This window comes from Canis aureus, chromosome 23, assembly GCF_053574225.1.
Source record: "Canis aureus isolate CA01 chromosome 23, VMU_Caureus_v.1.0, whole genome shotgun sequence".
Taxonomy (NCBI): domain Eukaryota; kingdom Metazoa; phylum Chordata; class Mammalia; order Carnivora; family Canidae; genus Canis; species Canis aureus.
This window is the reverse complement of record NC_135633.1, coordinates 50,122,315-50,136,089: the sequence shown is the minus strand read 5'-3', so window position 1 is coordinate 50,136,089 and position 13,775 is coordinate 50,122,315. Positions and strand designations below refer to the sequence as shown.

General features: G+C 36.1%; 1 protein-coding gene across 4 annotated transcripts in view; it reads right to left on the bottom strand.

Annotated features, from left to right (window-relative positions):
- Positions 1–13,775, bottom strand: part of CNTN5 (contactin 5) — a 1,290,695-nt gene that overhangs the window by 400,266 nt on the left and 876,654 nt on the right. The window lies entirely within an intron of this gene.

The following is a 13,775-nucleotide window of genomic DNA, read 5'->3' as shown; positions in this document are numbered from 1 at the left end:
GTAAAGTTGCTCTTCCCTTGTTCTTCCAGTGGTTCTTGGGAAGGGGTCTCCTGCACTGATTCTCAGGTGTCTGTGCCTGCCCCTTGCCTGGTGCCTGGCTCAGTTTGAACCATTTATCCTGTGAGGACTTTGTTTCCTAGAGGCCCTGCCTCTTCTAGGTGAAAGGTGGAAAAAAAATGACACTAGTCAGATTTCCAGCTCTGGAGCTGAGAGCTCCCCATGGTTGCCGAACTGCACTCAAGTCACACTGCACTCCCAGTCCAAACTGGCCTAGATGCTCCTGGAGGCAGTTGCAGGTGCACTGATCTGCACAAATTGAAGGGTTCCCAGTGTCAGGAGAATTCTTTCTTTCCTGTGCCCTTCTGGGGTCCACTTCTCCTGAAGGGAATGGAGCACAGCCACCTCCATCCATTGCCATGCTCTAGGATAAAAGGAGCTCCAGTCCCAGCTTGCATAATTGTCAGGCTTCTCCCAAATGCCCCAGAGGGCTGTGGCACTCTTGCTCTTTACCAAGATCTGACCACGGTTTGTGTTGAGCTCTCTCCAGGTGCCTCTACTCTTGCTGTGTCTCTGGGAATATTGAGGCTTCACTGCTCCTCCTGTGATTCTGCTCTATTTCCCTGCTGTGCACTTTTTCAGTCAGGGAAGATTCAAGTGAGGATTTTTAAATTTCCTACTTGCCAGGGCTTGGCCTTCATGCCTGGGCTTTCTGCAGCTGGGCTTTCAGCCCAGGTTTGTCATGGCTCTTCTTTTGCCCAGCTTGTTTGGTTTCCCTCCTGTTTTTTTTTTTTTCCTTTGCCTTCCTACCTTGTCAGAAGTGAACACTTTTCTCTCTATAACATTCCAGCTGTTCTCTCTTTACATTTTAGGTCAAAGTTGTAGGTGTCCAGGATGTTTTGAAAGTTACCTAGGTAAGTTTGTGGGACCAGATGAGTCAAGGACCCCTACCTTTCTGCCATCTTGTGTCCTACTTCCTGAGCCAATCCTTTTAAAAATTACTTTTTGTGATCTTGGAAAAAGAGTTCCAAAACACTTCTTGAGTGGCTGCCATTATTATAGAATCTCAAAGTTATGAGACAGATTTTATAATGTAAAATATAATTTTTTAAGAAAAAATATCAACCAAAATATTTTAGTTTCACCTTTGTTAATTTTTTGTTCCCATTTTATATAGGGAATAATTTATGATACCAACAATCTTAAGAGATCACCTGAAGATGGCAGTGATTCCTGGTAGCCTTTTACTTTATTGTCAGAGTTCATTTTTCCTTTAGTTGATATTTTCTCCACTTCAAAACATCACATTCACATTTCCAAGTGCCACTCATTCTACAGTTAGTTGTCTTTTGTCAGTTTGATGTCAACTAATCCCTGCCAACTGGTCATTAGTGTGAGCAGATAGTGATTTAAGGTGTCAGTTCTCTCACATAATTTGCATTTTAAGGAGTATTCTTTAAGACAGGTCTTCAAGACAAAATTAAATTTAATGCTCATTATCTTCTAACCATTGAGTTAATTGCCTTACATAAACTATCTCTTAATTCTCTCAACAATCCTGTGAAATAGCTTTTATTATTCCTTTTTACAAGTAAAATAAGCCTTCATTTGGGACATTTGGATGGCTTAGTTGATTAAGAGTCTAACTCTTGGTTTTAGCTCAGGTTGTGATCTGAGGGTCATGAGATTAAGCCCTGCATTGGGCTCCATACTCAGCATAGTCTGCTTGAGATTCTCTCTCCCTCCCCATCTGCCCCCTCTCTGCCTTTTCCCCTGCTCTTTCTCAATATCTCTAAAATGAATGAATGAATGAATAAATAAATAAATAAATATCTTTAATTTAAAAAGATAAGGTTTCATTTAAAAAAAAAAAGGTAAGGGATCCCTGGGTGGCGCAGCGGTTTGGCGCCTGCCTTTGGCCCAGGGCGCGATCCTGGAGACCCGGGATCGAATCCCACATCGGGCTCCTGGTGCATGGAGCCTGCTTCTCCCTCTGCCTGTGTCTCTGCCTCATTCTCTCTCTCTCTCTCTCTGTGACTATCACAAATAAATAAAAATTAAAAAAAAATTAAGAAAAACAAACTAAATTCCTAAATTTCCTCCTTAAGTGATTTTCTAAGCAGAGATAATTATTAAAAAATAAAAATAAAAAAAAATAAAAAACAAAGGTAATAGTAAGTATCAGAACTAGGATGGGAATCCCTGGCTGTTCAAATACCAGTTGAAATATTATGGTTAGTATACTATTTGGAAGCAAAGGCTATCTAGTATTCCTTCTTCACACTCTTTAAGGGGACATCTATTTATTCTTTAAATTTGATTATTCATACATCTAATTCTATAATGGATTTGAGGCTTGTAAACTTGTCTACCTGTTTTAAATGAGGGTGAGGTAAAAATATATCCAATTTAGAGAAAACAAACATTATTTATTTTTTCTTTAATAGAAAAATGCCTCACCTGAAATGTTAGCAGCTTAGACTGGAAAATAGAAGGCTTCCTTAGCTCTATCTAATGGATAGTTCTCAGAGGAGGAGTCTCAGGCCTGCAAGAATTGAGGGGTTTCTAAGGCTTAGCATCTGGGACAGGACCAAGACCCTGAATCCTTCAGTGTCCATTGATGTTTGAGTATTTTTCCAAATTGAAGAAATTATGTTACTAGAGTTTAAAATCAGAAAATGTGAAAGTGATGACCAAGGATATTATGCTCCTGTGTTTGCTGCATGCGCAGACATAGGCTTTTCTACAGTTCATTTATTTTCTAAATTCAGCTATATTCTATGATGGTTCAAAACACAGAGTATGCAGAAACGAAATACTTTTAATCTGTAAATCTTTGCATAATATCTTAATTCACTTTCCTTGGTACTTCTTATATAATCAATTATTATAGTTTTATTCTCCTTTACTTTGCGACTCAGTTCAGCATTAGTATTCCCCATGAGGAACATATGATTGAAGGAGTAATGGCAGAGGGACTTGTTGGCATTGAGAAAGCTGAACCTGTGTCCATGGTTTTGAATATTGGGAAAGCCAGATATATTAAATATTGAGGATTTGTTTTGCCTGGGACTCAGTCCCACATAACTTAACAAAATCACCAAAGTATCATGATACTAAGCTGGTAGAATAGAGAATAAGCTAAGGGTCTAGGCAGTATAATAGAAATAATGATCAAAGCTTTTGAAATTTGATTCTTGTATTTCTCTTTATCTCTGGCTTTATCTTCTTATATTTTCCTTTATCTATGGCTATCAGTGGTTTTATGTACTATGGTGTTTCTCCTATTGAATGTGGAGACTATTGAAACAAGGCAATTTTTATGCTCTTTTTATACCTGTCTCAGGACCTATTAGAATTCTCTGCAAATAATAGCGATGACAAATAATGATTCTGCCTATCTTCTCTTGAGGATAAATTACTCTATTTCACGACCCTAAAGCCCCTGGTGTTCCTGGGCATCTAGAATATGCACTAAATTTTGGGCCTTCTAGGTCTTGTATGTTTGAGAACCACAGCAATATAATCCTTAAATAGTCAATGATTCTTTTGCATCTAAGCAGTTAACGTAATCCTCACAAATAGTTGGAGCTAAACAAATGTACTAACTGTACATGTTAATAATTTTAATGTATACCCAAAAGCTGCTTAAACTATAACACATAAATATTATTGGTGGCTATTTAAACTGGTTCGTACCACAGAAGCAGAACAAGAGGTTTTCTCTTTTCAGCAGAAAGAGTAATATATGATGTTCACATTGTAAACATTCTCCCTGAGAGAACCCAAACAACCTTTTGATTACTCTTGAGTTAACTCTACTGGTTATTATTAATATTATAGTCTCCTGCTTAAATCTCTTTCCTAGACTTCAGATTCATATCCCATTTCTGTTGTACCTGTAAGTAGCTAAGAGTTGATATATCCAGAACTCAACTAATCGTATTCTATCAAACCAACTTTATTTTCTAGTTGATAGGAAATAGTTATAGAGCCATAAACTTGAATTCATTTTCTTCTTCAAATTCCTCTACGTCTTTAAAATAAAAAGACAGTGAAGGTAAAAATAGGGCAAATGAAACAGAAAAGGCAGGGTAACCAGTATAAAATAAGATGATAAAAACAAACATAAATAAGCTGAATAAATATGTGTTGAATGAAAAAAAAATACAATCTTGATATAATATAATAAGCATTATTTTTGAGACGTTGATAATTCCATTGTTAAAAAAGTCTTGTCTGTGTTCATGCTGTGAAGGCTTTAGTATAGCTTTAACTAAAAGTACATTATATGGTACAAAATGTATCAAAGATTGAAATCCTGGTTCCATCATTTACGAAGTATAGGAGCTTAAGTATTTCACTTAATCTTTCTGAAGCTTAGATTCCACATCAGTACAATAGGAATGACAATAATCTCTATCAGACACTTTGCAGGGATTACATATTACAGTAAATATGAAAATATGGTTCTTGTATTGTTGAGTGGTATACTCATATATATTTTTGACGATAGCCTAATACTTCATACAAGAAGTCCCATTTCAATGTAAGCTTCTGAGATAACTTAATGCAGACAATATGAACAAAATGTATTTATTTATTTAATTATTTATTTATTATTTTATTTTTTATTCATGAGAGACACACACACAGAGAGAGAAAGAGTGAGAGAGAGAGGCAGAGACACAGGCAGAGGAAGAAACGCTCCCTGTGGGGACCTGTGGTACTCAATCCCAGGCCCCAAGATCATGACTTGAGCCAAAGGCAGATGTTGAACCACTGAGCCACCCAGGCATCTCTGAACAAAACATATATAAAGTAAAGCACTAATTACTGTGTTCCTTATTTTAAAGTTTCTATGATGATAACTTCTAAACCATAAAATATGTCTACATATGGTTCTAGGTTTTATGAGGCTTATTTCATTAGATAGACTCATTTTACATTATAACCCTAAATTTCAAAATTACTAAAGTGTCAAAGGTTTTACTGCCTTTTTTTTTAAATTTTGGCAACCAGCACAATTTTAAGTATATATGCATAACAGTCTAGAAAAATATGTTTTCTCATAGATGAAGAACTATTTCCGTATCCAATCAAGATGTTTTCATTCACAGATGCTACTGACAGTAGTTAATATTGTTCTCTTGGGAATTAAACAATGCTATTTTGAAAAAAGTCAATCCTAGCTTTTACTTCTATTCACAAAAAAATGCACTGTACATCCATTTGAGGTAGTAAGAAAATGGATATTTGTGCTATTTCTGAATATTATTTAATATTCTGTGATATATAACTTTTTACAATTCTGTGTAGTACTACTGTATTATAGAAGCTGCTATACTTTGAAATAGAAATTTGAGTATATTTTAAAAGATTTTATTTATTTATTCATGAGAGACACACAGAGAGAGGCAGAAACACAGGCAGAGAGAGAAGCAGGCTCCATGCAGGGTCCTGATGTGGGACTTGATCCCCAGACTCTAAGATCCTGTCCTGGGCTAAAGGCAGGTGTTCAACCACTGAGCCACCCAGGCATCTTGTAATATTTGAATTTGAATGGGATATTGAGTGACCCAAATATCTTTAATAGATATAGGTTGTGATAAACTAATAACAGAAAGTTGATAGGAACTGTCTAAAGCCCTACAAAACTCAACTAATAGAATGAGCACATTTATTCAGTTATTTAGCATGAATTTAATATATACATACTGTTAGGTGTAATAAATTTTGTACCTTTAAGGACATAGACTCTACTAGGTTAGAGAAAAATCTTAGCAAACTTTTACTTCCAACACTTATTTCACATAATAAAATTCTGATAAAATTTTTGGGAGGTAAGATGGCAGATTAGTAGGAGGACCCTGGGCTTGCCTCATCCCTTACACACAGCTGGATAACTATTAAGCTATTCTGGATACCCAGGAAATTTATCTGAGGACTAACAGAACAAGATGCACAACTTGAGGGAAAGACAAGACCACATCATGGAAGGTAAGAAATGTGGAAACATGATTTAGGGGAGAAAATGATTGTGGGTGCTACAGAGGGGAAGCAATGTTGGTCACAGAGAGGAGTAAGAAAAAGAAAGGAGCACATGGGAGATCACACAAGGAAAACATTTCCCCCAAAGGCATTGACTAGTAAAACAAGAGGGGTTGATTTTTGTGATATTTTATGAACAGTAGTGCCTGTACACTAAAGTTTTAGAGGTCTGAGTCATGGCCAGTGTGGAGCTGGGGTGCTGCAGTGCTCCTGTGGAGGAGGACAGATAGCTGAGTAGCTGATGGAATGATCTGAGGATCCCCTGGGATACACTATGAGAAATGGTTCCTTCCTCCTTAGAGTGCACCTAAGAGATGTGGCATTGCCTCTCCAGGGACAAAACCGCTGGGGGGCTGTGTGGTACCTCAAAATCTATCTCTTTGTGCTTGCATCTGTTCCAAAATGGCAAGACCCTACCTCAGAGGACCAGCATGTGTTCCCACCATGCTAGGTTCCTAAAGTTTGGAGTTTCAAAACTCAGCCAACCTGTACTGCACAGTAAGGTGGTCAGATAGCCTAGATATAGTCAGGGTAAAGGCAGATATCTGAGGAAGCCCAGGACACACAAGATTGTCCAATTTTCTGGGAGGGCTTCCTAGGCCATAGTGGTTACAAACTTTTCTCTCTAGGATAAGAGAGGGGCTGGCATCAGTTGTCTCTACAACCCCTCAGCATAAGCTGGCTTCAGTGAGCAGTATAGTGTGAATACTGACAGCCTAAACCCCTTACACCAAGACCCAACCCCCTGTACTCTGCAGGTGCTGCTTTTCTAGGGCAGGTATGCTGAAGAACCAGAGAAGCAAGCCCTTCTTCCAGAGGACCTGACTGACCACAGAGTTCTGCAGTTTTAGTTCTAGTGGGAATAGTACTGGATGGGTCTCTTTCAACAAGCAGACCAGAGTACACCTGATTAGAACTCACCACACTCTCGTCAAAGTCCAAATACTCCCCACTGCAGGCAAAGAGAAACTCTGCAGAGGCCTGACCTAAGAGAAAGAGTAGCCAAAGCACATTAGCAGAGTGCACATAGCATATACCAGAGATACTCCATGAAGTGCCAGACCCTGGGCAGTCTGTCACTTCTTCTTCATAAACCCATCAATCTTTGGAGCATGAAACATAACAGGCTTCTTACCACACAGAAGAGAGAAACCTAGACAAAAATTCGAAGATGGAAGAATTCATTCCAAAAGAAAGAACAAGTAAACACCATAGCTAGGGACCAAATAGAAACAGATATAAGCAATATGCTTGATCCAGAAATTAAAGCAATGATCATAAGGATACTAGCTGGATTTGAGAAAAGCATAGCAGACACTAGGGAGTCCCTTACCACAGGGATAAAAACCTAGGAATTAGTCATGCTAAAAAAAATTTTAAATGCTATAACTAAGATGTGAAACTAACTAGGCATAATGACTACAATGATGGAAGAAACAGAGGAATAAATGAGTGTCGTAGAAGATAAAATTATGAGAAAAATGAAGCTGAAAGGAAAGGAAAAGAAACATACTGTATAAAAAATGTAGACTTAGGGAACTCAGCAACTCCATAAAGCATAATAACATTTGTATCATAGGAATCTCAGAAGAAGAAGAGAGAGAAAAGGGGGAAGGAGGTTTATTGGAGGAAATTGTAATTCAAAGCTTCCCCTGATCTGAAGAAGGAAACAGACATCCAAATCCATGAAGCATAGAGAACTCCCACAAAAATCAACAAAAGCAGGCTAACACAACACATATTCTAGTTAAATTTGCAAACATGGAGATAAAGGAAACAAATCCTAAAAGTAGCAAGAGAAAAGAAGTCCTTAACTTAAAGTTAGCTGCAGATCTCTTCACAGAATCCTGATAGGCCAGAAGAATGGGGCATGATATATTCAACATGCTAAGTGGGAAAAACCTGCAACCAAGAATACTCTGTCTAGCAAGCTTATCATTCAGAATAGAAAGAGAGATAAAAGAGTTTCCCAGACAAACAAAAAATAAAACAGTTTGTGACCACTAAACCAGCCCTGCAAGAAATATTAAAGGGGACTCTGGGATAGAAAATCAAATGTGAAAAAGACTGACTATAAAGGAATACAGAAAACAATGACTTAAGTAATACAATGGCATTAAATTCATATCTATCAAGAATAATTCTGAATGTAAATAGACTAAATGCTCTAATAAAAAAACAACACTGTGTATCAGAATGGATAAAAATATCAAGACCCATCCATATGTTGCTTACAAGAGACTCATTTTAGACTCAAAGACACCTGCAGATTGAGAGTGAGGGGATAGAAAAACATTCATCATACTAATGGAAGGCCAGAGTAGCCATACTTATATTATACAAACTAGATTTTTAAACCAAAGACTATAACAAGAGGTGAAGATGGGGCCTTTATTATGATATAAGTCTACATTTGTAATCCAATATGTTTCTTTTCCTTTTCTTTCAGCTTCATTTTTTCCCATAATTTTATCTTCTGACACTCATTTATTCCCCTGCTTCTTCCATCATTGTAGTCATTATGCCTAGTCATTATAATCATATCATAATAAAGGAGTCTATATGAAAGAAGACCTAAGAATTATAAACATCTATGCCCAAACTTAGGATCACCCAAATAAAATAAGATGAAATCAGAGAGGGAGACAAACCATAAGAGGGAGACAAACCACAAGAAACTCTTAACTATAGAAAACAGACTGAGGGTTGCTAGAGGGGAGGTGAGTGGTGGCGGAAGGGATAAGTGGGTGATGGAATTAAGGAGAGAACTTGATGTAATGAGTACTCAATGTTAGATGCAACTAATGAATCATCTAACTCTACCTCTGAAACTAATAATATACTATATGTTAATTAATTTATTTTAAATAAAATTTAAAAAAAAGCAGTGTTGTATATATTGGAATGGAATACAATGGAATACTACTCAGCCATAAAAAAGAATGAAATCCTTCCATTTGAAATAACATGGATGAAGCTAGAAGGTACTATGCTAAGCAAAATAAGTTAGAGAAAGACAAACAACATATGATTTCACTCATATGGAATTTAAGAAATGAAATAGATGAACATAGGAAAAAAAGAAATGTAAACCATGTTCTCTGTGGTGTCTTAGAGAACCATGTTATTTAATTATACAGAACAAACAGGGTTGCTGGAGCGGAGGTGCATGGAGGATAGGTTAAATGGGTGATAGGGATTAAGGAGGGCATTTGTTGTGATGAGCACTGGGTGTTGTAATATAAGTGATGAATCACTAAATTCTATTCCTGAAACTAATATTACACTATATGTTAAGTAACTGGAATTTAAATAAAACTTGAAATAAAAAAATAAAATTCTGATAAAGTAATAAGTTAATTATAATTTGAAAGAAGAAAGTAAAACAAGAATAAGGAACAAACCAGAATTAACTATCAGTTAAATAAGTATGCTATGATGGTCCAAATGACTGTGTGGATGAGGCAGAAATTTGGGTCTGAGATTCCTGGTATGTACCAGGTTATACACTCATTTCACAATATATGATCTCATTCCACCAAAAAGAAGACAGTTGTCTAGGTCATAATAGGCATTAGAGCAAGGACTCAAGCCCTAGGCCTCTTTCATTGAATGGTCCTGGCTTATTCTGTCTACACTTTACCTCTCCTCTTCAGCAATATTTTTTTACTTTACTTTCCTGAGACATTTTCAGAGTTCTCCTTTTAATTGACCAACCAAGGCATTAGAATTAAATCACTGTTTCTCAGTATCATTGTGCTTTCAATGAATAATTCCAATCCTTTAACTTTCAGTCTTTTCCTTTGGCAAAAATACAAAATATCATATTTTTTTTCTTTATTAATATGAGAATCACATTTTACTTATGTATTTTATAATTATGTTCATTTGCAATAGCATTATGAAAAAAAGTAAATAGTAAAAAAAGATCTCTTACTACATGGTGAGGGCTTTTCAAGACATTGAGGACTTTGGCTTTGATCTGAATGAAACAGTGTAATAGTTTGCTTAGGGTATCATAACAAAATGCTATAGAATAGGTGGCTTGAACAATAGAAATTTCTTTTCCCCATGGTACTGGAGGCTAGAAGTCTGAGTTCAGGATGCCAGCATTGTTGGTTTCTGGTGAGAGCTCTTTTTGACTTGCACACACTGCCTTTGTACTATATTCATATACAAGGGAGAGATAGAGCAAGTTCCAGAGTCTCTGCTTATAAGGACACTAATTCTATCCTGAAGGCCATATCCTCATGACCTTATCTAATTTTAATTACCTTCCAAAGGCCCCATATCAGTATACCATCACACAACATATGCATTTTGGTGTAACTCAATTCAGTCCTTAGTAGATGAGGAATTTTGGAGTGTTTTGCACAAAGCAGGGGTGACATGATACAACATAATTTTAAAGAATCACTCCAGCTATTATGTTAAGAATAGATTGGGGGATCCCTGGATGGCTCAGCGGTTTAGCGCCTGCCTTCAGCCCGGGGCATGATCCTGGAGCCCCAGGATCGAGTCCCACTTCGGGCTCCCTGCATGGGGCCTGCTTTTCCCTCTGCCTGTGCTGCCTCTCTCTCTCTCTCTCTCTCTCTCTGTCTCTGTGTGTGTCTCATGAATAAATAAATAAAATATTAAAAAAGAATAGATTGAAAAAAAGATGAAATAAAAAACAAGGGATAATAGTTAAGATACTGTTGTGAATAATCCAAGTAGGAGATGATAGTAGTTCATTCTAGAAAGCTACAGTAGAGGGTGTTAGAAATGATCAAATTTTGGATAAAGTTTTGAGTAGGACCAATAAAATTGCTGATGGTTTATCTGTGAGATGTCAGAAAGTGAGAAGTTAAAAATGACCGTAAGGCCTAATGAATAGTAAGAGATGGAATTGCCTTTGTCCGAGTTGGAAAGACTGCAGGTGGAGCAGGTTTGGGGAAGATATAACCAGTTTTAGACATGGTTAGGCTTGACATGCCTATTAGCCATTCTGATTGGAAATGTCAAACAGGCAGATAGATATACAAGCCAGAGTCCTGGTTGGAAATATATGTTTGGCAGTTGTAAGTGTTTAAAAGATAAGCATTTAAGTATTTTATGGAATGAAGACTAAAAATAATCCAAATGCCATCAACTGAGTAATAAACAGAAGGATCTCTATCTATACAATGGAATACTATTCAGCAATACAAAGTGACAAACGACTGATAAATGCCACAATATGAATGAAACTTAGAAACATTAAACTAAGTAAAAGAAACCAAACACACACCCACTCTCTCTTACCACATATATATACACACAGACTGAACATTGTATGATTTAATTCCATTAAAATAAAATTTTTTTTAAAAAGTAAATTGTGGGGAAATCGGGTGGGAATACCTTTGTGAAATGATGGAACTGTTCTAGCACTAGATTTTGGTAATGGTAGCACAATGTCATAAATTTACTAAAACTCAATAAACTATACTTGAAATGAGTGAGTTTCCTGGGATATAAATTATACTTCAATCAATCTACTTTTTAAAAAGGGAGACACAGAGGCAGAGAAAGAGGGACAGAGAGATATAGAATTGAAATACTGGAGTTAGATAAAGGATGACAGGCAAAACTTTTGAAGAGTTTTGTGATGAAAAGGAGCAGAAAAATGAGGTAACAGGTGAAAGACAACATTGTCAAAAGAGCTTTGGTTTGTTTTGTTTTCAAGTGAAGGAAAGGATAGTATAGTTGGATGCTATTGGGATGATCAAAAAGAGACCAAACCATCTCTGGGTGAAGATGCATTTTAGTGATTTTTTAAAGTAGACAGAAAAAAGGATGAACTATAGTGAACAGGTTAAGGGACTGTGAGGAGAAAGAAGGGCGAATAGGTAATGTGGAGAAAGGTAATGTGGGATATCTGTTCCAATGTTACTCTGAATGGCACATACAGTTTGAGATAATAAATAGCCGTAATTTTAAAGGGCTGCAGGGAAGCCATGTCTTCAGGTGATATTCAAGTTTCAGTTGGAGCAAGAAAGGAAAAGGATGTTCAACAAAGGACCTAAAGATAGATAGGATTTGGCTGATAGGGAGAAAACTATCCATCTGGTAAGTGTTAGACATTGGTCTGAATGCTGAGTTACTTCTGTTATTTTGGGCTCTGACATATCCCTTAAAACTCTAGGGCTAACACTGATGTTTGAGTGGCTCATTTGATATAAAACTCCAAAATGAGTACCTAGTAGTATACAACCTCTCCTATTAACTTTTACAATCACTCTAATATTTCTTTTTTAATTTTTTAAAAATTTCTTAAGTAATCTCTATACCCAAGTTTGTGGGGCTCAAACTCAAGATCCCAAGGTTAAGAGTCACACATTCCACCAACTGAGCCAGCCAAGTGCCCCAGCCTAATATTTCTTAAAACATATATACAATAGCAACTATCTGGCATTATTCTTACTGATCTCACAATTTATAGCATTTTTATTTCATCAGTTATTAATACATATTCTTATTTCTTGCTTATCATGTGTGCAATTCATTATGCTATTTTTCCCCATTAGAAATCTTCTCTATAAAAAAAAAGAAAAAAAAATCTTCTCTATAGTTTTCTTTGGCAATCAGATGATTTGTCTTTGTGTCATCTTTAGTTTTGTATCATTCTATCACATTTCCCTTTTCTATACATGTCCTAACTGCTTTTCAGTATGGATTATGTTTCAAAAAATCTTGCTTGCATGTTAACTACTTTGAATCTGATGGTGAACACTTACATCCTTTGTAGAGCAGATTCCTCTGTCCTCCTCCTCTTCCTTCTTTTTTTTTAATCTCTAGCAATTATGCAATTATTACTGATAGCAATTATTATTTGAGTTTCAAAGCAAAATGTTTTTTAAAAATATTTTCTTGTTGAAACATAATTGACTTTTCTTTCAGTTAAAAAAATTAGAAAGGAATCAGATAAAGTTGAGAAATTTTTAAAAAATTGATTGAGGTCCTATGATAGTTTTTGATAAGAATTATCTATGGTAGAACAAAATTGGGCCCCATTACTACACTGATAATTATAACCTAGAAACAAATGATTCTCACACTAAACAAAGAAGAAAAATTGATTGAGATGCCAATACCCTGAATTCTATTTCCTGTTAATGCTGAGGTCTTTGTTATTTCTCAGACATTTGATTCTCTCTCTCTCTCTCTCTCTCTCTCTCTCTCTCTCTGGTACTGACCCTTCTTAAATTGTAGTATAGGAAAACTATTCTATGATACAAAGAGGTACTCATCTCAAATTATAGAACTAAAAAAAAAAGAAGTATAATTAGCTGAGTTGGGAAAAGGGAATATAATTAATCTGAGCACAGCTTATTATTCTGTTCCCCCATATCCATGAAGTATGACTATGATTATTACAAATAAGAGCTCAAGTGGCCAAAAAAGTAATAAGTAAATTATATTTTTGTTTGAAACTCAAAAAAACTATTTCTTAGTATATTTTGTTCCAGTCTGAGAAACAACACCATAAACAACCCAGTTTCAAGCTTATTTTCAGAAACAAGATGCACTTTGTTATTCAGTTACCTCAACTCTGACACTTCAAAAAATTTTGAGAAGTTTTAGTCTTTCATTTATCACATTCCTTGCACTCCGAGCAACATACTCCTCACTGGTGGCAGGCAGAGACATAACCACAACAGTCAACAGTTAGAAAGGCAATACCAGGATCTTATCACAGGAGTGCA